This window comes from Protopterus annectens, chromosome 4.part0 (assembly GCF_019279795.1).
Source record: "Protopterus annectens isolate FY-2018-M chromosome 4.part0, PAN1.0, whole genome shotgun sequence".
In the NCBI taxonomy this organism is placed as follows: domain Eukaryota; kingdom Metazoa; phylum Chordata; order Ceratodontiformes; family Protopteridae; genus Protopterus; species Protopterus annectens.
In genome coordinates, this window is record NC_056733.1 from 875,128,440 (window position 1) to 875,155,127 (window position 26,688).

General features: G+C 37.7%; 1 protein-coding gene across 1 annotated transcript in view; it reads left to right on the forward strand.

The window, feature by feature from the left end:
• Positions 1-26,688, forward strand: part of GGT1 (gamma-glutamyltransferase 1) — a gene marked incomplete in the record, with an annotated part of 1,527,627 nt that overhangs the window by 1,086,877 nt on the left and 414,062 nt on the right.

Sequence of the window (26,688 nt, forward strand, 5' to 3'; positions counted from 1 at the left end):
TGCCTGATTTGCAATTCCACATTTGTTTTTCTTGAAATTATGTCTTTCATAGTATAAAACTGATATAAATGGGGAATTATTCATCACTTTTAAAAATGTCAAATAGTATTCAACATGTAATTGTAATGACTATCTATGCCTTAATTCTAGAATGCATTCCCTGAAATTCATTGTGTAGGTAGTATATCTTTTTAATATTTCACATTTGCTACCATTAATTACAATAAAACATTCTAGAATCATTATCGCTTCTGATAAGTTCACAGAACTTTAATAATTGCACAAATCAATATGATATTTTTATTTCAAATAGACTGTTTTAGCAATTTCCTTAAATTTATATTACATAACGCATAACCTTGCATCAGCTTATTATGTTGCAGTTCATTCAAAACCTATTTGATTTAAATTGGTTCCTACAAATTCACATGTAAATTCTTAATTCTGTGCATTTGAATGTTCATCAGACTTACTTTTATCAAACCAGTATTTTTTTTTCTCTGGTAGCCCCATAGCATATGAGCACTTTGGAAAATTTCATTCCTTTTTGATATATTACCCTTAAGGAATATTACAGTAAAGAGATACAGTATAAACATTTACAGGTCAGGAACATTTTGATAGCTTTATCTCTAGCTCATATAGTTAAAGGTATTTCATTAGAATATCTTGTGTCAACAATTAGTTGTATCGGATTAAGTTTTAAATATATACTATTTCTATTTAGCTTAATTCCTAAAGAATGGATCCATTTCTTCTCCACTGTATTCCATACTTTAAGAACTGAACACTTAGAACAGTTAACATCCTGAAAATAAAAGCATCTTTAAAACATCGGAATAACCAGACCTAGAATCAGAGACATTAAATTATTTAATTGCTTTGTGTAAATGTATTTCAGAACTTGTTATTGCAAATATCAAGTCATCTGCAAATGTAGTTTAATTTCTTTACCTAAAATTGTACAACCTTAACTCCCAAATAAAATGTTCCTAATAAAAGAGCTACGAGCAAGACTTTATAAGAGCTATAACAAGGGACAGACCTCTCTCTTTCTTATTCCTTTGTGTAATTTAAAATGAGGCATGAATCTATTTAGCAATGCAACAGAGTATGATTTTTATAAATATAATATAGATCTAGGAAAACTATAATGAATACATCTCAATTAGTTTTGAACTTCTAGAAGTTATCATTCTAGATTTCCTTTCATTTTTCATCATGCATTATTTTGCTTAATTTGCAGTTCCACAGTTTATCTTAAAATTATGCCTTTTCATACTATAAAATAGGGAATTATTCAACTTCTGAAAATATCTAATCCAGCAAAGTTTTGTTCACTGCCACAGTTACATCCACAAGAAGATTGTAACTTATTACCTTTATGACTATAGTGAAACAAAATATTTGGATTACATGCTCTATATATGTTTTATAAAAATGTGCTTCACTGTATGGTATTACTAAAGTTAATGCAGTAAATAAACATTTAACAAGCATTTTAGTATGATTTTTCAGCTCTTTATTAATAAGAAAATTGGTATTCAATTTTAAATTAAATTTCTTTACAGATTTTAAAAGTAAAGTAATTAAATTCCTTGTCAACAGTCCTCAGTAATCCTTTTCTAGTTATTTTACTATAGGTTTTGTACCCCCCCCAAAAAAAAAAAATTAAATAAAAATAAAAACTTCAAAGAATTTAGTAATAAACCCATAGGCTGAAATGCACAAGAAAGTGCTGCTGTTTTGGCAAATATTACCAAGTTATTGATATATTGCTAGAATTGGTAAGTAACATGGATGTTATCACTGAAATGTTTGTGTTTTAGAGTTAAACATCCACACCTGTTATATTTGGGATTCCTGAGGTTCATAAGCATTATATTAATGCACTCTTTAGGCTCATAGTAGTTTTGAAGGGCTCTAAAATAGAATGTTTACATGCATTATTAGAATACATATGTTTAACTATTATCCAGGTCTTATTGTTGATATTAGGGACTTTTTAATATGATTAGAGAGTTAACAGTTAAGTGACATTGTTGGTAAACACTGGTTTTATCTTTACATAACCACAATATAATGATACTGACTTGATTTTATTTATTTATATTGTATAATGTTCACTGGAGTGGGAGGATGGCATAACAGTTAAGGTGTTTACCTTATAGACACAAGGTGCAAGGTTTGATTCTCACATGGGGTAATGGGCTAGGCTTCAAAAGGCCCACAAGGGTAGTTAGCCTAGTACTAATCTATGAACCTATGAGTAGTGGACTATTCAATTGTGGATCCATTTCAAGGAGATACAGCAGAATATGGAAAAAAGTGTTGAATGGTACAGTAATGAAAAAATTAGAAAAATAGAAAATGTACACTTGAATAAACTAATACAATCAATTTAAAACAAAATACAAGAATGCAAATGGTGGAATGTCAAAAAATATTAGCTGATAAGGTTAGTTTTATTGCATCTTAAGTAAATGCAATCATTAGTTGTTCTTGGTTAAATTGTTAGGGGGTGTAGAAGATTCAGGAGGGGTCTTTTGATTAGAATGGGAGTTCTATGATGGCTGCCTGACGTTCTGTTAAACAGTAGTTTATTAAGCAGCATGTTGGACTGGGAAAGTACATAGGAAGGACTTACTTTCAAGTGCTATTTGCAGTGAATGCCAGAAATCTGAATGTTTGCGAGTACATCGGAAATCGAAATAAGATCATGAAATGTGTGTGTGTGACTGTTTGTGGGTTAGGTTAAGGGCTAGATAAATGGACAGATTTAATGGTGTGTGTGTGTGTGTGTGTGTGTGTGTGTGTATGTGTGTGTATTTCTATGCATGTGCTTGTATAGGTACACTACTAGAGAAAGGGGTTTTCATAAGTTAATGTGCAAGGTTAGGGTCAGGCATAGGATCCATGAATAAGGGGGTAGGGAGATGACGCTGTCCTACTCATAGGTGCTAACTTTAACCCAAACAATACACATTAACAGTATTAGGAGTGACATTTTTCACCTTGACCCTGACCCTAGCCTACACATTAACAATGACACTTTTCAGACAAATTTTATCTACAGTTACTGCTAGGGTTTTGGTTGAGCAATTGGAAATTATCTAGGTTTTAATTTTTTTTCTTTACATAGTTTTTAGTTTAGTTTTTAGTACTAAGCTAACTGCTCTTGTGAGACATTTTAAGCCTAGCCAAGTATCCCTTGTGAGACTCAAACCCTGCACCTTGTGTTTGTAAGACAAACACCTTAGCCATTAAGCCACCCTCTCAACCCAGGTAAGTTTCTTTTTGAAGCACTGGCAGTGATTCAGCGTGTTTCAATACATATACAGGTTGATTTTATATTGTATAATCTTGCAAGCATAGAGACTGGCATATAAAATTAAAGGAAGAGAAATGTTTGTAGTGATAGGAGTTTTGTTTGGGGGTTAGCTTGTTATTGGAGGATGAATGAAACATGTATGAGTAGCCCTCTTTCTAGGAAAGTTAATAACTTTCCCCTGAATTTATAATACACAGTTGAGTTCAATTGGGAGAGAACCTTTTTCTTGTCTTTTTTTGTCTTCCACAGTTGGCCATCATCTTTGTCCAGGCACTTCTCCTTATTTACCAATTCTACCCTGATCCACATCTGGGTCCAGTAAGGAGACTAAGGATCTTGGTGCAACATCCTACTGCTGCTGATATTATTTTTTTTACACCCTAACCTCCCCTACCACATATGCTTGCTTGTGCCATTCTAGGACAGACGTGCACTGGAAAGACCACTCATATCATCCTGATGATACAGTGACATATTCCTGCCATCTCCAGACTATACCTCCTCCACATCCCCAGCCTCTGCTAGAGATCTAAAATGAGCTGCTTGTGAGGGAGGGCCCTCCCCCAGGAATGGACACACCCATCATTCCACATCAGTATCTCACATGCATGACCCTCCCCCAGGAATGGACATGCCCATAATCCCACACCAGTGGGTGCCTGAGTTATTAATCAAACTCTGGTTACTTGAGCTTTATTCCTCTATGCCATGATGCTGTCTAAGTTTCATAACTTAGGTGCCAAGATGGAGAAGACATGTTCAGTGGTGGGAGTCAGTTTTCAGGTCTGGCTAAAATTTTGTCAGTACTACCTTGCAGGCAGAGCTGGTATTTTGTATTTCTGGTAGCCAACCTCTAGTTAAGGAGGGGTGAAGTCACTGTAAATGGTTTTATGGACAAGGCAAAGTAGCCATTTTATATAGAGCAATTTAGCCCACTAGAGCGTAATACAGTAGTGCTCATTTTTGGAAGACAGAAAAAGCAACCTACAAATTTTGTTTAAAAGTGTTTTTAGGTTTGTGTATTTATTTATTTATAATTTTTTTTGTAAAAGTATGTGTAATGGCAGGATATATTCTAGCTGTCATTGGAGCATATTTCTGCCAATAGCATTTCTCTCTATGAGTTTGTGAAATTGTGAGAATTTAAACATCTGATGAAACATTTTTAATGTGAAAGCTTATGCTGTTTTCTTAAAAGTTTATGTGCTTCCAGAGTTTATTTGCCAAATTTTTCTAGCTTTATAGCATCCAAAGAAGGTATAGTTAATTTCACCCTTTAGGTTAATAATGTAATGTGTAAGTTGATATTTAAACAGGGATCAAGGGTCACAGCTGTGTATCTGAAAGAGAGGGCACATTTTACAGGCTGCTTGTTATATGTTAGGTGGTAGAAAGTTGGGATAATTTATTTAATTAGCTTTTGTGTCATACTGAAAATCATTAATCTGGTCTTTTTTGGGCTTCAAAGTTAGTTTGTTAACTAAAGGTGGTTGAAGAATTTGTAGAATGCTTTGGAGTTCTTGTCCTAAATTCCGCAGTATTTCCCTCCCCTAAATATACAAGTGCTCTGGAGTGCTGTTTCTTTGCAACAAAAAAGTAAAGATAGTAAATGTTTGAACTGTATGTGTAGGTAAGCTGGTGTAGTAAACGTAAGATGCAATATGGAAGGTTCTAGCCTAATTGTTATAACTGCTGATGCTGGACAGAAAGATGAGGAACATATATTAAGGAAATTAAGCCCTTCTTCTTTCGGCTTTTCTCGGTTAGGGGTCGCCACAACGGATCACCTCTCTGCTCATGATTGGCAGTGGAGTTTTACGGTGTTGAGTTGCCAGCCCGGCACCCAACCTTCCATGGAAAGCACAAACACATGCACGCACTCACACCTAGGGCCAACTTAGAGTATCCAATCCACCTACAGCATGTCTTTGGCATGTGGGAGGAAACCGGATCACCCAGAGGAAACCCATGTAAACACAGGGAGGACATGCAGACTCCACACAGAAGGCACCCCAGCCGAGGATCGAACCTGAGAACCTCTTGCTGTGAGGTAGCAATGTTAACCACTGCACCACCGTGGCCGCCCAAGGAAATTAAGCCCTACATGATAGTAATTATTATATTGTAATCTAAAAAAGAAACCACATAAAGTAATCAAGATGTTAAGAGAATAAAAGAGATGATATGATAAGATAATTTGATCTTAGGGAAAAAAAGGCTTTATACATTCAAAGGAGGTAATGGTAGAACTTAAACCGAATATTTTATAATGTCAGAAGAAATAGATGAAAGGAAAGCAGGTACATATATAACATGCTTAGTATGGCAATAATTAAACAAAGAAAACATTTTAGCAAGCGTGTACATATCTATATCGATATTTTATTTATATGAGAGTTAAAATATTAACTGAAGAAAGAGTGGATTTGTGGAAAGACTACTTAACTATGAAATTTGCCTTAATCTTCTTGTACTCGATGGTGGATTGATTTTAAAGACAATATAAAAAGCTATTTATTATTTACAGTTACAGTTAGAACAAACCTAGATAGTGAAAATTAATATAATACATTAAAACTTGACATTGAATCATATTTGGAAAATTATAATGATGTCTTTGGTAAGCAGAGGCAATTCTGTAAAAATAAAGAAAAAATACAAAAATATTATGTATGCAAAAATACTATGCACAAGGCAAAACGTGTAAAGTTCTCCATTTTTGGGGAAAAGTGAGAAAAGAAGAGAAGGGATAACTAAAATGTTGAAAGATGATACTGGTGAGATGAAATATAAACAAGACAAAATCATGACTGTAATAGAAAACTATGTACATGGTATGTACAGTGAACTAAGTGAAACAAAATATGGCTGGGAAATAAAAAAAAAACAGAAAATACTTTAAATTACTCAGAAAAACAAATAACTATAGGAAAATTAGAGAATGTTTTTAAATTGGTCAGTTAAGACTCAGTTCCTGCTAAGGATCATTAAAGTTATAGATTTTATAAAGCTTGACATGGCAGACAAAAAAATTTCGTTAAGATACCGAATAAATGTAAAAACAAATGGCGGTGTTCATAGTTATTATGCGGATGCGTTAAGGCTATCCAAGCGTCTACGAATGAGTGCTGCTAAGCTGAGATTCATTGAGGCCAGTTACACTGGCACAAGATGACTGCAAATGAGCACATAATGAGATATAAATGAGGAATGGTGTGAACCAGGGTATGATGATGAAGCATTCTCTCACCTAGTTGTGATTCATAGTGGAATTTTCCTACTTTTCCAGGCCATCTGCAGCCTGGGTTGGCATAATGGTTATGGTCTTAACCTCATGGATATAGGGTATAGAGATTGATTCTGAATTCTGGTTATTGGCTAGGTGTATAATAGTTTTCAAACTGATAGCATGGTATGTACCTATGAACATATGAATCTATTCCTCACAGTATTGGTCTTGATTGGTTCAGTGAGTTCCTTTATGCAAAGAAAGTTGGTCATTTTGATGTATTACTCTACACTCACCTCATGGAAATTGTGCTAAAAAACAATTTCATTCTTTTTAACAACAAAATCTTTTTACAACAAGAAGAGGTAGCTATGGGGTCAGCATGTGGTGGTCTGTATGCCAATATAGTTGTGACACATTGGGAGAAGAAATTCCTTTTCCCCTTGAGTTTCTATGATTCCATCAAACACTATACTCAATATCTGGATGATATCTTTATTTTATGGGATGGATCTGAGTTATTAATTAATGAATTTATTACCTATATTAATTCCACCACAGAAGTTTTAAAGTTTACTTATACACATAATTTAGATGAAATTTCCTTCCTTGACATTTTCCTTAAGGCTTATCAAAATAAGAAATTTATATCAAAAATCTTCAGAAAAGAGACTTATTTGAATTCCTTACTTCACTATTCAGGTTCCCATCCACTGAAACAGAAGAAGGCTATAGTGAAGGGACAATTTGTGTGTGCTGCATGGATGGTATCTATTATGGAAGACTTTTTGTCTGAATGTGACACACTTAAGTATATGTTTCTGAAAAGAGGATATCCTGTTAGTTTTGTCATGGAGATTTTACTTGAAGTTGTTAATAAAAGAGAAAGGGCTTTCTATCTACCTTTGCTAGGAGAAGATTTAGGACACCAGAGCCCTAACACTAACAATGACATAACTATCCAAGCCACTACTTCAGGTATTAGTGACCACAGGATTTCCTTAATAACTGTTGTTTCACTACTTCAGGTATCAGTGACTACAGGACTTCCTTAATAACTGTTGTTTCACTACTTCAGGTATCAGTGACTACAGGACTTCCTTAATAACTGTTGTTTCACTACTTCAGGTATTAGTGACCACAGGACTTCCTTAATAACTGTATTTTCTTCCAACAGCATTTCAGTAAAACAAATACTTAATAAGAACTGGTCCATCCTAAGACAAGCTAAAGCTATTAGACCCTTCATTGATATAGTTCCAACCATAGTTTATAAGAAGGGTAGGAACCTAAACAGTGTATTTGAAACAAAACAAAGTGGACTTAAGCACAAAATTGGATATATGAACACATGTGGTATGTGCCACTTTTGTAAATACATTAAGGAAGGGGACACTTTTAACATCAAAAATATTACTTTTAAAATTCATCATAGATGTAACTTTAACTCTGAAAGAGTGATTTATTCTGCTGTTTGTAACCAATGTTGCTGTTTTTATATTGGTAAAACTGACAGGAAGCTATAAAATCGCATTTATGAGCACCTCTGTGAGATCAAAACAAAAAAGTTAACCAATGCTTTGGGCAAACACATATCGGACAATGAAGAACATATGTTTAATTTTTTTGTAATAGACAGTATAAGGACAGACATTAGAGGTGGAGCCTGGTCCATACTCTTAGAAAAGAGAGAGCTTTCCTGGCAGTTACACTTTGGTGCAGGTAACTGGCCAGAATTAAATGAAAATATTTCAATCAGCTTCCTTTTAAAGCTCAAAGCATTAGATAAATTACATAGTATTATATATTTTCAAAATTATTTTTTTTTTATAGATACTTTTTAATACTGTAATTTATACATTTTTACATATTTAGAACTGTTTTAATAGTGAACAAACTATTTTATATAACATATTTACTTCATACAATTGTTTTACTGCATTTTAATGTTATGTCTTTAAGGGGTGTGTCTTCTTTCATTTCATGATGATGATGCCTTCCACAGCTTCGAGAGAAAAATTGCACAGGACACCAAAGACAATCATAAAGCTTTTTTCAGTTATGTTAGAAACCTGGGATACAACTCCCAGACTTGTTCTGAGTTGATTCTAAACGACAAAAAATACACTGAACCCACAGACATCGCCAATATCCTGGCAGACAGGTTCAGTGCAAACTTCTCCACCCCCCAAAGAGCAAGTATCTATCCCGGCAGAGGGCTGCCTCCCAAACATCTCTGATGCTCAGGTGAAGGCTGCCCTCTCCAAAGCAGAAAACACTGCTTCCATGGGACCAGATGGCGTCCCAGGTTGCATCCTACATGAACTCCAAGAGGAACTAATCCCTCAAATAAAACAGCTATACAATCTCAGCCTCACTACAGGATATGTGCCCACAGAATGGCGTACAGCAACAGTGGTCCCACTCCACAAAGGTGGAGCCTCTCGGACCCTGGAAACTATCGCCCATAAGCCTGACTAGCTTAGTCTGCAAGGCTATGGAGAGGATCATCATGGAGCTCATAAACAAAGACATTGGGGACCTACAGACACTAGATCCTACCCAGTTTGGCTTTGTCAAGGGCAGATCCTGCCTTTTGAACCTGGTTGACTTCTTCAAAACAGTCACCAAAGCCATAGATGAAGGGAAGGTAGTCCACACAGCCTATCTGGACCTTGCAAAGGCATTTGACACAATACCCCACTCGGGCATCATAGATAAGCTATCCAGCTTAAATATAAACCCCTATGTCACAAGATGGGTTGCAAACTGGCTGAAAGACAGAACCCACAGAGTGAGAGTTGCTGGAGCCATGTCAGACTCGAAACCGGTCACAAGTGGCATCCCACAGGGTTCTGTCCTGGGACCACTCTTGTTCGGTATATACTTTTCCGAGGTACAGGCAAACGTGGGAGGACTATGGCTCACCAAGTTCGCAGATGACTGCAAACTGGGTGCCATAATCAACTCTCCAGCTGACACAAACATCCTTCAAAAGGTCTCACAGAGACAGATAACTGGTGTCAGCGCCATGGTTTAAAGCTAAATGCCAAAAAATGTATAGTCATACCCTTTGGCAAAAACAATGTGCCCACAAATTACCACATAGGCGGAAACCCATTAAGTACAGAGAAAGTTATTAGGGACCTGGGGACCCAAGTTGATAGCAATCTCTCCTTTGAAAACCACATTGCCAAAGTGGTTAGAAAGACCTTCTACATAGCCCACCTCATCACAAAGGGTTTCACATCTAGATCAAGAGAGGTAATCGTGCCTTTATTCATCCCTCATCAGGCCCATCATAGAATACAATGCCCCTTTTGGGATGTACCTTACCCGACACCTGCAGCAATTAGAAAGACCCCAAAAGTATCTCACCAAGAGGATCAAGGGTCTCAAACAGATGCCATATGCTGCTCGGTTAAAAAAACTCCAGCTCTACTCAGTTGCATACCGCCTACTTCGTGGCGATCTATGCCTGACATACAAAGCTATGTCAAATCCAGAATTAATGGATATGCTCCACCTCAGTAAATCTAAATCCCTTAGAGCCATACGCTCGAGGGACTTGAACCTCAGCACAGAAATAAATAGAACTTGCTGGAGGGACAGGTTCATAACCCAGAGGCTCCCTTCACTCTGGAATAGAATTCCAGTTCATGTGAGGCAGAGCACCTCACTGAATCTCATCAAGAAGAATCTCGATAGGTGGATGGGGGATCGTAGGTTTGTCCCAGGGATTACTCCCGTGTCACTATTAGACAGAGGCACAGTAAACTAAACCTTAAAAAGGGCACAGTATACTCAAATCAAGGGGTGGCGTAAGCCATACAGAATCGGGCTAAGCTTATAATTGCCCCAGGGCAGATAGCCTACTATGAACCTATGAACCTATGAACCTATGTCTTTATAAGGGGGACTTTACAATTTTATTCTTTCTGATGAAGTTCTAGTGTTCTGGGATGAAAGCACTTATCTGTTTTATGTGGATTTAATAAAGCTGTGTTTTGCACTTGGACTATTTCTGGATCACTATTTTAGCTTGAATAAGCATTCTGCTACTTCAGTGAAGATTTTCCCTGCCTTGTTTTGCACTCGGACTACTCCTGGATTGATTTCTTTTGGCTTGAATAAGCATTCTGCAACTTCAGTGGGGATTTTAGCCACCCTATTTGGCTTTCTGTCTATTGAGCCAGGACTATGCATGCCTTTTATTGGGTGGCACATTTCCCTGAGGTACTTGGTACAATAGATTATACCCTTATTGCAATCAGGACTGCTTCTGATACATAGGAGAGTGGTACTGCACTAAGAAGGGCTACAGTTCCATCAATTTCCAAGTAGCATGTGATGCATGGAGGTGCATCACCAGCGTTTCTGCCCAACATCCTGACGGTGTACACAATTCTGATATATCTGGCACACTAGCTGACTCCACCAGCTCTTCCTGCATAGCGGGATTCTCAGTAGTTATCTTGTTGGTGAGTGGAACTTATTTTTTTTCTTTTTCCTATTGTATTTAAGTAGTTATACATGGTAAAATGTATTGATGAATACACACCAGTTTCCTTTTGTTTTGTCTCCCTCACTTTTCCCAGTCTCTTTTGTTTCTTTGTTTTTTTTGTTTGTTTTTCAGGTGATGCTGGATATCCCTGGAGCCATGGCTCATGACACCAGTGAGAACTCCAAGTGGAGATTTAGAAGACACCTACAAGACATCCCTGTCCCAGACCCATATTGTCACTGAGAAAATCTTTGTCGTCATGAAGAGTCATTTTTAGGTGCCTGGATGAGTCTGGGTGTGATGTTCAGTATGACCCACCTACTGCATGCAGGATATTTACTGCATGTTTCATTGTGCATAAAGTGATCATAAGCTAGTCTGTTGGCGAAGTGACCCATGCTGTCACTGTGGCTCCCAGTTTCAATCCACTATGACTAAGCAGTAGTAAGGGACCCTATAAGGCAGGCTCATGCATGGCATATGGCTGTGCAGTTAAAGAGGAAGTGTCTACTCCAGAACTGTAGACCATGACATTCTGGGCAGTATTTCCTTTCTTGTAAATATAGATGCATGCAGTGATACCTGTAGATTATGCTGTGTGTTGCATGGTCTGATGTAACTGTTCACCTGAAATTCCCTGTTATCTTTAAATAATTGTCATTTATTTCAGAACAATTACTGATATTATTCTTTGTAAAAGTCATGCCTGAGTGCTCACTGATTCCTATTCAGTGATGTAGCAAAGCATCATATAAGAAATAATCACAATTTTAACTGTTTTACACAATAAATTCTATTGAGGTAATTTACCCAAGTATGCAGGTACTGAATATTCTTAAGTGTTATAATTAGCAAAAACTGTTAATACATTATTGAACATAAGTTCATATCTACATATTTTGCATATGAATAAAAATGTATAATTTTGTCTTTTATATTATGCAATGTTTTCTCAGTTTAAATTATGTGTTGTCTGTTGAGGTACTGCTCATCAGATGATTCAATGAGGTTTTAAGCAGTATCCTTACAGAAATGAAATGCATTCAGTTGTAAAGTGTTGTAAAGCACTCACATTTTTATAGTAACATATTCCTTTGTGAATTAAACATTGCCTTGTGTCTATGAAGCTGAAATTGTAAGTAACAGAAATTTCAGACTTGAGTCACAGAAGGTCAAGGTCAAATATGTCATACACATCTCCTAAAGATAGGCCATGTGATAATGGAAGTGATTTTGAAGAGGAACTGCCAAGACAGCTGGATGGTGAGTTGGTCTAATGTCATGAACTACTGCAGACACTGGTCTGACAGTGCTGCAGGAATGTGATTGTGACCTCAAATGAAAGGCTCTGCTACAAGTAGATGAATACTGCATGACCTGCATCAAATCTGTTGTTCTTGGTGTCCCCAAGTAATTACAGTACTTTCTTGAAGTACTTGTCTCATGTGATCTGCCCCCACATGCCTGTACAGTACCCAGTTCTTTCCGTTCCAACATTGACTCCTGCTTGAGTCTGGTGAGTCCTACCTAGTGTATGAAGTGAGGCAGCCACAGATACTTGGTATACCACAATAGTACTCATCAGTGTGATTGTCGCATTATCCCTACTCTGTGCCAATTCCAAGTAGTGCTGGAAATCCTCACATATCCTGAGGGACTCTGACCATTTCTAGCTGACTCTGCAGCAGTGATTTGAGCCCTGACAATGTTACAGCACATTTGCTGTTGGGCAGCTAAGACTTTCCTTGTTTCATGAGGTAGCTATAAAAAAACTCCTGCACATGGCTCCCTTTGTAAAGGTGCCACATGGCTCCCTTTGTAAAGGTGTCACTGTGGATACTGTTACCGCTGAATATCTGCCATCATACTAAAAGTGTTTGTTTGGGTTTGGAGAAACTGGTGAAGAAGTGTAGAGGTTTTCTCCTTGTACAAGCATGAGTGTAACATCAGCATGTGCTTGACTTTGTGATGCTGAATCACTAACATGTGGGGTGTGAGATCATGCCATTAAACCTGGGAACTGCGTGCCATTTTCCTCAGGCTCTATTGTAAATATAACTGTGTTATCCTCCTCCTCCTCATCATCATATTCATTAACTTCAACACCCACTCTGCTGCCGATTATCCTCCAAACTTAATTATGCAGTAGAACTGTTTCTGCTGATGCTGACCATGTAAAAATGGTTTGAAAACATTACTAATAAATAGCATTCACTATTGTATGCTTATAAAATGTGTGTGGGGGTCATTGCCTTCAGTGTCATTCTGTGCAGATGTAGAAGGTTCACTTATTGATAGTAATTGTTATGGGTTTAATGTAATCATTCCTTGTCAGCAGTCAGTTCTCTGTGTAAGTGTATGTTACTGTTTTTAAACCAACCTTCCTAAACAGATGAGTGTTGCGTCTGCAGAAATCGGTAATACCCAGTGTCCATACCACCTGTGATTATTCCTATGCCATAGCTATCCCCACAGATGGACAGGAGGTATTCTTCATTTGGTGTTGATGGGATAATTGTTAGAGGTTCCCCCAGTAATGGTATGGGTATTTGCATTCTGCCTCACTTTGCTTTTTGCATTTGACTTCTTAAATGGTGTTAATGTGCAGTTTCTACCACTTACTCCAACTTGATTCCAGGCATTCCATATGTCCTAAGGCCTGCCATAAGGATTGAGTTTTCTTCATGACTGAAGTTGTTCTTTCTTTGCCTTGATCCCTTGTTTTACATCATTACTGCACATGAAAAATTGTCACAGTCATACTCTTAAAAAAAAATGTTTGTAACAAAGCATTTTGGCTAAACCAAGCTTGCTGTTAATAACAGTGCTTACTGTAATGCTCCTGCTGGTTATCTGAATTTGCTTAAAGTGGTGACGCATGCCAGAGGGAGTGGTTCTCAACCTGTGACCACAGCCCTGGTCATATTTTCCTCCATTCTAGTTCTGGCACTTCAAATTTTATCAGCACTTGTGAAGGCCCAAGGCCACACTCCAAGCTGGTCAGATAAGGATACCCTGATAATGTCCCCCCTTCTTAGGGAGTAGTATCTGGATAAAGTCTATGTGTACACAAGAGGGCATGAATGGAAAAAGACTGACATCTTGCTGGAATGAGGGTTAGCACCTGTCATCCTTGACAGGGATCACCCACTCTCACCATCAGTACCAACACAGATATGACAACCTACAAAAGAATAGGTTCAACCAGCTGGCTGAGTAGGTTGACCAGGCAGATGTGAGAAGGCCAGAGTTCTGTAGTAACTATTAATTATTTTTTTTAGCTTTTTGTTTTTTGTGGGTCATATTATTAAAGACAAATTTAAAATAGAAAATTATAAGAAAATTACATAATTGAAGGTATTTGCTAGAAGAAATGTGTTCTTGCAAAAATGTATCTGCTTTGTTATTATAATAATTCAAAAGAATGTATAAACATACCTGTACACAGAACTGCATCTGTATATAAATAGATGGAATGTTTATGTGATATCGTAATTGTCTGTATAAATACAAATGTAGCATGTGTATGAGTAAAATAATATGCATTGTATATATATATATATATATATATATATATATATATATATATGTAAAATAATATGCATTTTATGTATGTATATATATATATATATATATATATATATATATATATATATATATATATGTGTGTGTGTGTGTGTGTGTGTGTAAATCAAAGACGTACATCTGCAGGAGTATACTTACAACACAGAAAGCAAATGTAGTAGTTAAATTGCATGTTGTCAGTTTGTGTAGGCCAGAAAAGTATTTATTAGTATAATTATTGTAAAATATAGTAATTTATTCCACAATATTAATTGCGCATACAACATGGCTGGACTCAGTCAGGCACCACAACCAAGTCAGAGTGGAAGTTGGGGGAGGGGGTTGCATCTTGCACATACATTACTGAGAAATGACTGATGTTATTACTTCTGTATACATTTTACATCATACTCTTACATGCTTAGAATTTTTAAGGAATAAAACTATCAAAGCACACATTTTTGTACAGCTAAGGAAATGAAAAGTTCTATGACCTACTACATTTCTTTGTGTGTGTGTGTGTGTGTGTGTGTGTGTGTGTGTGTGTGTGTGTGTGTGTGTGTGTGTGTTTGTCTGTCTGTGTGCACCTTCTGGCTGAACACAACTGACAGACTGCTACATGCAAAGCATAACATTTCAAGAAAGCATTCTACCAAAAGTGTATTCATGTATTTAGAGCTTGCTGTAAAGGGAATATTGACAAAGTAAGAGAATTCAGATAGTAATACATATTTCAACCAATGCATACTAAGCAAATACTGCAATAAATAGAAAGCCATGCCAATAACTACTAGTCATATAAATAATGTCAAGGGAAAATGTGAAATACAGATAAACTAGAATAGTCTCCTCTTAAAGGATGATGAAGGCATCTTCTATAAAAAGAGACACCTGGAAAAACAAACATTCAAACTGGTTGAAAATGCTGCATGAGTAACTAGTAAATAGTATTGTATGTTTAAATGATTTCATTAATATACAGGGAAATAATTAATGCAGCATAGTAACAGAAGCACTAGAGTGCATTCGGTACATTATAATGCAGCATAGTAATGGAAGTAGCACTAGAGTGCATTCGGTACATTATAATGCAGCATAGTAACGGAAGCAGCACTAGAGCGCATTTGGTACATTGTAATGCAGCACAGTAACGGAAGCACTAGAGTGCATTCAGTGCATTATAATGCAGTGTAGTAACTAAAGCACCAGAGTGTATTCAGTGCATTATAATGCAGTGTAGTAACTAAAGCACCAGAGTGCATTCAGTACATTATAATGTGGCATAGTAATGGAAGCACTAGAGTGCATTCAGTACATTATAATGCAGCACAGTAATGGAAGCACTAGAGTGCATTTAGTACATTATAATGCAGTACAGTAACTGAAGCACAAGAGTGCATTCAGTTTATTATAATGCAGCACAGTAACTGAAGCACCAGTGCATTCAATGCATTATAATGCAGCACAGTAACTGAAGCACTAGAGTGCATTCAGTACATTATAATGCAGTACAGTAACTGAAGCATGAGTGCATTCAGTGCATTATAATGCAGCACAGTAACTGAAGCACCAGAGTGCATTCAATGCATTATAATGCAGCACAGTAACTGAAGCACTAGAGTGCATTCAGTACATTATAATGCAGTACAGTAACTGAAGCATTAGAGTGCATTCAGTACATTATAATGCAGCATAGTAATGGAATCACTAGAGTACATTCAGTACATTATAATGCAGTACAGTAACTGAAGCATGAGTGCATTCAGTACATTATAATGCAGCACAGTAACTGAAGCACCAGAGTGCATTCAATGTATTATAATGCAGCACAGTAACTGAAGCACTAGAGTACATTCAGTACATTATAATGCAGTACAGTAACTGAAGCATTAGCGTGCATTCAGTACATTATAATGCAGCATAGTAATGGAATCACTAGAGTACATTCAGTACATTATAATGCAGTACAGTAACTGAAGCATTAGTGTGCATTCAGTACATTATAATGCAGCACAGTAACTGAAGCACCAGAGTGCATTCAATGCATTATAATGCAGCACAGTAACTGAAGCACTAGAGTGCCTTCAGTACATTATTACAAGCATGGGGGAGAGATATGGCAGCATATAAGTAAAATAGTTTGCCTTTAACTGATTTTACAAGATGTAAGTATTTATAAAGGGTGTTTTCAGTGCAATAATGCAAGTCAATGCATGTTAGGTACAAATATAATCTTTGTGTAGCAGACTGCAACATGTAAATACCTCTCAACTGTACATATTTTTGCAGAATGTCCAGATTTTTGGCTCATATTTTTGACCTGTTCCATTTTTTTTCCTGGAAAATCACTGGAATGATAGGATTGAAGTCATTAAATAATGACATACATTTGAGTTTCAGACTTCAAATACTTCAGAAAATGTATATTAAAACAAATCCTGTTACTCTAGCAACTTTCTAAGTTTATAAGAGCAATATTTAAAATATGTCCCTATTTGTACCCCCATTTTGTCAAGCTTTGTCCAGATTTTTTGCATTAACAGGTTGAGAGGTAAACACTGCCCTGCCAAGTAAGAACAAGCACTTCCTATATTATTTCTTCCAAAAGTCTGCATAAGCACTTCCCATATCTTCTATTTTACTCCAATAAAGATTTATAAAATAAAAATGCTTTACTGTTAGAAACTGAATGCTGTGTAACATGATGTGAGACGTTATTGTTTGCATTTTCTCTTTTGTACCCCCCCCACACTTTTTGCTGTTTTTCTTATTTTAATTATACATTTTTGTCCTTTTACTGCTTTCTTTGTCTCTCATTTATGTTCATTTTTTACAGATCCAATGTCCTCAGGAGTGGCTCAGATACGTATCTCCCAGGTTAGGGGCCATTCACCCTCTGCCCAGTTGGGGACATCCTGAGAGTCAGGGCAGTGACACCAGTTCTGCAGGTCTCCAAACATGTGACAGCCTGGAAAGTATTACTGAATGGGGGCTTTGGACATGGTCGAGGACTTGCTAGAGCAGATCATGGACAGATAGATTCAGCCAGTCAAAGTCTCTCTTCAGCATGTTCAAGACACACTGTCCCAGTTGATGCAGACTACTGCATCACCACAGACCCCTACCCTCTAGACATCATGGTCCTGTACTATACCACCATCTGACATTGGAAACATTTGATGGTCTGTTGACTGGGGACTCCTGCTTGGCACTTCCTCAGCTAGTCTTCCCTTTTTCTTTTTCCTACACCCTCTTATCTATTTCCCACCCATACTACCCTCCTATCTTTTTCATTTTTTTTTTATATAAGAGAGTCTTTTCCCCACGAAAAACATAATGCCCCTGCTCTCCCACCCCCTCAAGTGCAACCCTCTAAATGTTCCCACCCCCTCCAGTGCAACCCTCTAAATGTTCCCATCCCCTCCAATGCAACTCTCTTAATGTGTTCCTTCTATGTCTACCTCTTTGTTTTGCTCTTTTCTCAGTCTTTCCTATCTCTCCCTTTCCAGTCATTAATGAAACCATCAGGGTGCCCTAATAAGGATACCCATATAAAAACACGTTAAACCCCTTTGTTTTTATAAATATTAACAGTAGCTCTGTGGTCTACTGCTTCTCTTAAGTGCTTCAAGAGTGATTGAGTATAGCTGTGTCATCTGCAGTATCCAAATACAGAGGAAGTAATATGAAGCCTACAGTTTTCACGTAATACTTCATATGTACTTAACACTTTACTTTAGGTACTTTACACTTTTACCCAAAGTGGGTGTGTTTTCAAAATGCCTTCACTTTTCCTTTGGGAAGTCATCCATCCCTGTTAACTCATAATGACAACACACCCCTTAGAGTTGACCAAGTAGTCAGGGACTTAGGGACACACATAGATAGTAGTCTAGCCTTTGACCATCATGTGTCTACAGTGGTGAAGAAATCATTCTATATTGCACAACTTATAAACAAAGGTATGGCATCTAAGTCCAAGGAAGCCATTGTTCCATTGTATTCAGATTCATCAGACCTATCATGAGTACAATGCCCCCATTGGCATGTACCTAACCAGGCATATCCAACAACTGGAATGTGCACAGAGGGTCCTCACTAAAAGAATACAGGGCATAAGTAAAATATCCTATGCAGACCACCTCAAGGCAGTATCCCTGTATTCTGTCTCCTACAGACGTTTGAGGGGAGATTTATGCCTGGCATATAGGAATTGTCAGACCCCACTCTGATGGACTCCTGCATATCCACAAAACAAACAGCACCAGAATTACCCAATCTAAAGACTTAAACCTTGCCTGTGATACAAATAGGACCTGCTGGAGAGATAGATATGGATCCCAGAGACTACCCCATCTATGGAACAGGTTCCCCATCTTTGTGAAGCAGCTTGGACAATTGGATGGGAAACTAGAAATTCATCCCTGGTTGGCACCTATGTCTCAAATGCACAGGTAACCTGTAAATGGTTCATCTTCCATGTTTGCACTTCTCAAAGGTATCAGTAGTTGTCAGAGATTTAGGATGCATGACTAGGCTTAAAAAAGCCCTTGTGGTCGTTAGCCCAGTAAACACCTATGAACTTATTCAGTGTAAATAACCTGCACTTAGCTTAGCTTAGCTTATACACATAGCAGCTGTCCTTGCAAATAACCACTATGTAGCTGCAAACTCCCAGGCTATGAATACCACCCAAGGTTTTGAAACTATACAGACATGCAAAGGAGATATAAAATTTATGTGTAAAAAAAGGAGACAAATGCTGTATGCATAACTGGAGGTCTGTTACTTTAAACAATACCAACTGTAAAACATTTATGAAAATATTCCAGATTAGACTTGTAACAATGGTAAAAGAAGTATTGAATACTGGTATTCATGGGGTGAGTGGAAAAAAGTAAGATGAATTAAAAAGGTTGCTGATGATATAACAAGAGAAAAATGAGATAAGGGTGATGATAGGAGATGTACATAAAGCATTTGACTGTGTAGGCTATACCTCTTTACGGAATGTTAAGGCACACTATGGTATTAGGACAAACATATTTAAAACATTATAGTTAGTATATGAAAACATGATGTCACAATTTTAGTGAATGGATATTTTTCCAAAATAATTGAAGTTAAAAGAAATATATGTTAAGGATCCCCACTGAGCAGTGCTCTGTTTGCCTTAATAATGAATGCTGTTGCATGTGAGATGACTGAAGCTATGAAAAGTGGAAAATATTGGATATGAAATTAGGTGATCATTCCAGTGTTACCACCATGTGCAGACAATGTCATCCTTATGACTAAAATGAAAAGTGAGGATTATTAATGTTAGTTATAGCCTTGATCAGATTTGGGTTTGAATTAAACTCAGTGAAAAGTAAAGGGTTAGGACATTCAGTGAACACAGAAAATGTTTTCTTTTCTAGTAATGAAACATAATTGTTAGGCTGCAGATTTGGTCTTAGAGAGGTAATCATGGATCATTGGGATTTTCTAATTCAAGAAATAAACCACATTAGTGCATTATGGAGAACTTTAGACTTTCCTTTAAGAAAAATGTTTTATTTGATAAAATGTGTTATATAAGAAAAACTATGGTACTTAATGTATACATGTTAACAACTGCTAAAGAAAATGAAATTCTTCAAATAGTGTTCAGAATAATTTGGGTTTTGGGGCTAAACCATGTTAAGAGAGGTATATTGTGTGTTGATGAGAATAAAGGGGGATTGACACATTCATCCTGCTGTCTATCTTGTTTTGTTAACCTATATGCCATTTTTTAATCTAGACTTAATGTTAAAAAAATTGCTACAATTCTGAATGTTAAATATGATTATTTCTTATTAAATATAAGAAATATAAAAATGGAAGAAAATTGCTACTAGAGAGTTGAAAGAATATTAAGAGAAAAGTATTATCAGGAAAACTGACACAAAAATATAGATAAGAATAGAAAAGATCGGTATATCAGTGTGATGAAAATATAAAACTCTGGAATTCCTGAATGAAAATACCATTAAAGCCATAAGAAGGAAAACGAGATACAGAATTATTAAACCTGCAAGACTTTATATCGAGTCCTTACATTAAAAAGAATAATTATAGAAGGCAACACAAATTATAAAGCAAAAAAGAAGAAATGTTATTTTTATAAACAAGAAGAAATGTTTTTTACAATGTGAAAGAATAGGGAAAGTTTGGGAATTGGTGTGTAAAAACAAAATAATTTGTGATAGTGTGTAAATGCTTTAGATCTTCTTCTTCTTCTTTCGGCTGTTCCCGTTAGGGGTTGCCACAGCGGATCATCTGTTTCCATTTCTTCCTGTCCTCTGCATCTTGCTTTGTCACACCAACCGCCTGCATGTCCTCTCTCACCACATCCATAAACCTTATCTTAGGCCTTCCTCTTTTCCTGTTACCTGGCAGCTTCATCCTTAGCATCTTTTTCCCAATATACTCTGCATCCCTCCTCAGCACATGTCCAAACCAAAGCAATCTTGCCTCTCTGGCTTTGTCTCCAAACCTTCCAACCTGGGCTGACCCTCTAATATACATATTCCTAATCCTGTCCATCCTCGTCACACCCAGTGCAAATCTTAACATCTTCATCTCTGCCACGTGAAGCTCTGACTCCTGCCTTTTTGTCAGTGCCACTGTCTCCAACCCATATAACATAGCTGGTCTCACTACCCTCTTGTAGACCTTCCCTTTCACTCTTACTGGTACTCGTCTGTCACAAATCACTCCTGACACTCTTCTCCACCCACTCCATCCTGCCTGTACTCTCTTCTTCACCTCTCTTCCACACTCCCTATTACTCTGAACTGTTGATCCCAAGTATTTAAAGTCATCCACCTTGCCACCTATACTCCCTGCATCCTCACCATTCCTCTATCCTCCCTCTCATTCACACACATATATTCTGTCTTAGTCCTGCTGCCCTTCATTCCTCTTCTCTTTAGAGCATATCTCCACCTCTCCAGGGTCTCCCCACCTGTTCCTTACTCTCACTACAGATCACAATGTCATCTGCAAACATTATAGTCCACGGGGACACCTGTCTGATCTCGGCTATCAACCTGTCCATCACCATTGCAAATAAGAAAGGGCTCAGAGCTGATCCTTGATATAATCCCACCTCCACCTTAAATGCATCCATCACTCCCACCGCAGACCTCACCGCTGTCACACTACCCTCGTACATATCCTGCACCACTCTTACATACTTCTCTGACACCCCCGACTTCCTCATACAATACCACAACTCCTCTCTAGGCACCCTGTCATATGCTTTCTCTAAGTCTACAAAAACACAATGCAACTCCTTCTGACCTTCTCTGTACTTCTCCACCAACACTCTCAGAGCAAACATCATATCTGCAGTGCTCTTTCCTGGCATGAAACCATACTGCTGATCACTAATCATCACCTCCCTTCTTAACCTAGCTTCCACTACTCTTTCCCATAACTTCATGCTGTGACTGATCAATTTAATCCCTCTGTAGTTACTGCAGCTCTGCACATCACCCTTTAGATGAAAATGATATTATATGGTTATTATGAACATATGGCTGAAGTTTAAATGGAAGAGACTGATAAAATATTGGCTTGTGTGGTCTGGGAATTATGGAAAGCAAAATCAAAGCGTTATTTAATAAACAAAATTTGTCAAAAATCTTAAGATCAGAAGATGATTATGGTGGAAAAAGTGGATGAATATATTATGAATTTTCAATAAAGAGAGTAACAGTTATATTTAATAAAGACAGAAATGTTATATTGTGTCATAAATATGTAAACATGTAATTATATAAATAATTATATATAATTATGTGTAAATATGGATTCACTTCATAAAACTGAAAACTCAAAACACTGAAACTCAAAACACTGAAAACACATATCATACATATACTGACTTTAAACAACATAAATCATAGCACTTTCCACCAAGTGTAAGCAGGGGGGCAAGCCCACCTGCACCCCCCATGGGGTTTATATTAGAACATCGAAGTGTCAGAACTTCGAATGTTCTAATATTGAACCCAATTCAGCGAACGCTGACAACATTGAACATTCAGAACATTCCGAAACACATACACACAACACAAGCACACCAAACAAACAGCAACCACACACATACACCTAAAATCTTACATCTACCCCCACACTAAGCTGTACATACACCACTAACTATCCACTTACCTTAACCCAAACCCTAACCCTAAGGTCCGTCACTACTGCACACTCACCTCACCCGTGCCCTAACCCTAACTCACCTACCCTGCCCTAACCCTCACGTCCACACAATCTCACATTTACCTAAACCTGACCGGTAACATTCCACCACAGCACTGAAAATAGCAAAGCGACAGAAACAGACAACCAAATTCTTTATCTGTGAACGAATTTGGTTTTCTGCAGCTTCGCTATTTTCAGCGTTCCCTGAATAGGGTTTGATATTAATATAGAACCCCCACAGACCCCTTGCTACTTATATATATCAACTCCAAGACTGCATTTCACTACACTAAGTGCAATCTTGGAGATTATATATTTAAGTAGCAGGGGGTGTGGGGGATGCAGGGGGGTCTTTCCCCCCTGTTTACACTTGGTGGAAAGTGCTATGATTTATGCTGTTTAAACTCAGTATATGTATGATATGTGTTTTCAGTGTTTTGAGTTTCAATGTTTTGAGTTTTCAGTGTTTTGAAGTGAATCCGTAAATAAATATAATATATATATATATATATATATATATATATATATATATATATATATATATACATTTATGTAAATAAAGAACCCCTACTGCTTTTGTTATACATGTCATGGGATCTTTTGCATTGGATGAGATGTCAGTTTAATGTCTCATCTGAAGGACAGCACACTGAGGAGTACAACCTGCCTGTTATACTGTAGTACAGTATCAGTAATGGAAAAATGAAATTTGTCACCTTGGGTGGGAATAGAACTCACAGCCTTCTTTTCTTCCAGCAGCAAAGGTGAGTTTACTACATGCTGAGCCAATGGCACTACTATCTGCACAACAGCAATAAACATGTTCACTAATACAGCTTTGCCCTCTTTTTTATATCTCTATATGCATACAGTATAATACTCCATACCACGCAATCCTGCAAACTTAACTACTCTCCTTTGATATTCTAATATAATATCCAACCTTTTATTTTATGAGTCTTCACAAAATAGCTATTCCAGAACATTCTGACTTCCCCTTACTCCATATTACCTACTGTCCTTACAATACCTGAACTTGTTGTCTTAGGTTCTCATCTAGAATCCTTACATCTATTAAACATATAATATTTGTTTTATTTTTGACACCATTCAAAATAGTAAACCTCATCAATTCCTTTTAAAAGTATTTAAATTACTAAAAAAATAGAAAAACAATTACTATTTTCCTATTTTTTTTGTGTTTTTAACTCATTCAGTTTTGTCTTTCTGTTTCTAATCCTAGCAGTGTGATCTCAGGGTTGGTATAAAATTAACAGTGGGTGTAGGGGTGCATGGGGTTTGCCTATCTGCAAAAACATTGTTTTCTTTGGTTGCATGTGTTATTTGGGTTGTTCAACAAACTAAATTATCAATCGTGTGATTTTGATCATGTGAGTTTCAACAATGTAGTCTGTCAATCAAATGAAGTAGACCCATGTAATCATCATCATCATTATACATGAAAGGAAATTCCATTTTTACAAGATAAAATTTTGGGAATTATACCTGGGATTGTTATGTGTAATTTCCGAACATTACTGTGACAGCCTTGTAAATTTTTTCATTCTGTGTACAGATATATACATTCATACGTACATGTATAAATATATGGATTCATTTCAGTGTGTTGAATCCTTACGTTCATAGGTAGGTACTAAGCTATCCGCCAAAAGGCATTTAGAAGCCTAGCTGGAATGTATTGGCTTTCGCCACCCCCTTAGATTAGTTCACTGTGCCTCTGTCCAGCAGAGCCATTGAAGTGGTCCCCGGGGTAAACTTTCTGTTTCCCATCCACTCGTCAAGGTTTCTCTTGAAGAGTGTTAGCGAGGAGCACTGCCTAATGTAGATTGGAATCTTCTTCCAGAACATGGGAAGTCTCTGGGACAGGAATCTATCCCTCCAGCATGTCCTATTTATTGTTGTGGTGAGGTTTAGATCCCTAGAGCGTGTGGCTCAAGGGGATATGGTTTTCTTTAGGTGGAGCATGTCCATCAGTTCTGGGTTGGACATGGCCTTGTATGTCAGGGAGAGATCACCTCTGAGTAGGTGGTATGCAACCGAGTACAGCTGGAGTTTCTTCAGTCGAGCTGCATAGGGCATCTGTTTTAGGCCAGTGATCCTCTTGGTAAGGTACTTCTGTAGTCCTTCCAGCTGTTCCAGGTGTCTTGTAAGGTACATCCCAAATGGGGCGTTGTACTCTATGATGGGTCTGATGAGTGATGCGTAGAGGGGCACAATTACCTCTTTTGATCTGCATGCAAACCCTTTTGTGATTAGCTGGGTCACATAGAAGGATTTTCTAACCACTTTGGTAATGTTATTATCAAAGGAGATATTACTATACTTGGTTCCCCAGATCCCTTATTACATCTTCTGTATTTAGGGGGCTACCACCTATGTGGCAGTTTGTGGGTACTTTGTTTTTTCCAAAAGGGATGACTATGCACTTTTTGGCATTAGCTTGAGGCCATGGATTTGACACCAGGCATCTGTCTCAGTGAGACCCTTTTGGAGGATGTCTGTGTCAGCTGGAGAGTCAGTTATAGCCCCTAGATTGCAGTCATCTGTGAACTTGGTCAGCCGTAGTCCTCCTGTGCTTGCCTGTACCTCTGAGAAGTATATGCCGAACAGGAGTGGTCCCAGGACTGAGCCCTGGGGAATGCCACTTGTAACCAGTTTAGAGTCAGACCTAGCTCCCGCAACTCTTACCATGTGGGTTCTGTCTGTGAACCAGTTGGCAACCCATCTCATGAAGTAGGGGTTTATGTTCAGGCTGGTGAGCTTGTCTATAATACCAGAATGGGAAATGGTGTCAAAGGGATGTGCGAGGTCCAGGTAGGCTGTGTGGACCACCTTTCCCTCATCTATAGCCTTGGTAACTGTCTCAAAGAAGTCCACCAGGTTTAGAAGGCATGATCTGCCCTTAACAAAGCCGAACTGGGTAGGGTCCAGTGTTTGGAGGTTCCCAATGTCTTTGGTAATGAGATCCATGATGATGTGCTCCATAGCCTTGCACACCAAGCTAGTCAGGCTTATAGGACGATAATTCCCGGGATCTGTTGTGGCTCCACATTTGTGAAGTGGGATAACCATTGCTGTGCGCCACTCTATGGGCACATAGCCTGTGGAAAGGCTGGGTTTGAACAGTGTGTTTAGGTGAGGGGTTAGTTTATCTTTCAGCTTGTGTAGGACACAGCCGGTCCCATTGATGTTGTGTTTTTGGCTTTGGAGAGGGCTGTTTTAACCTGAGTGTCTGTGATTTCAGGGGCACTACATTCTCCTGGTATGGTTATGGGCCCTTTTGGGGATGAGGGGGGGGTGAAGTTTGCACTGAACCTGTCTGCTAGGATGTTGGCAATATTGGTCAGTTCAGTGTATTTTGTGCCATTCTGCACTAACTCTGAGCAGATCTGAGAATTGCCACTTAGATTCTTGACATAACTAAAGATTGTCTTTTGGTTATCTTTGGAGTCCTTGGCAATATTTATTTTGAAGCTAGCCTTGGATGATTTTATGAGGGATCATAGTTCCTTGCTGATACTGATCAGGGATGTCTTCCTTTCTTGGGATTTTACTCTTTTTCTGTACTAGTTTCCTCCTTCTATTGTATAGCTTGTTTATGGCAGGGGTCCACCAGACTGGTTTCCTTTTCTTGGAGGAGTGAGTCTTTGTTTTGCTTGGGATAGCATGATCCATGCATTCTTGTAGGTGCCTGTAGAATGCATTAGTAAATTATTTTGCTGCTTGGGCAGCATTATCCTTTAGTATGGGGGCTTTGAAACCTTCCACCTCAGTCTTAAGTAACATGAAGTTTGCTTTTGA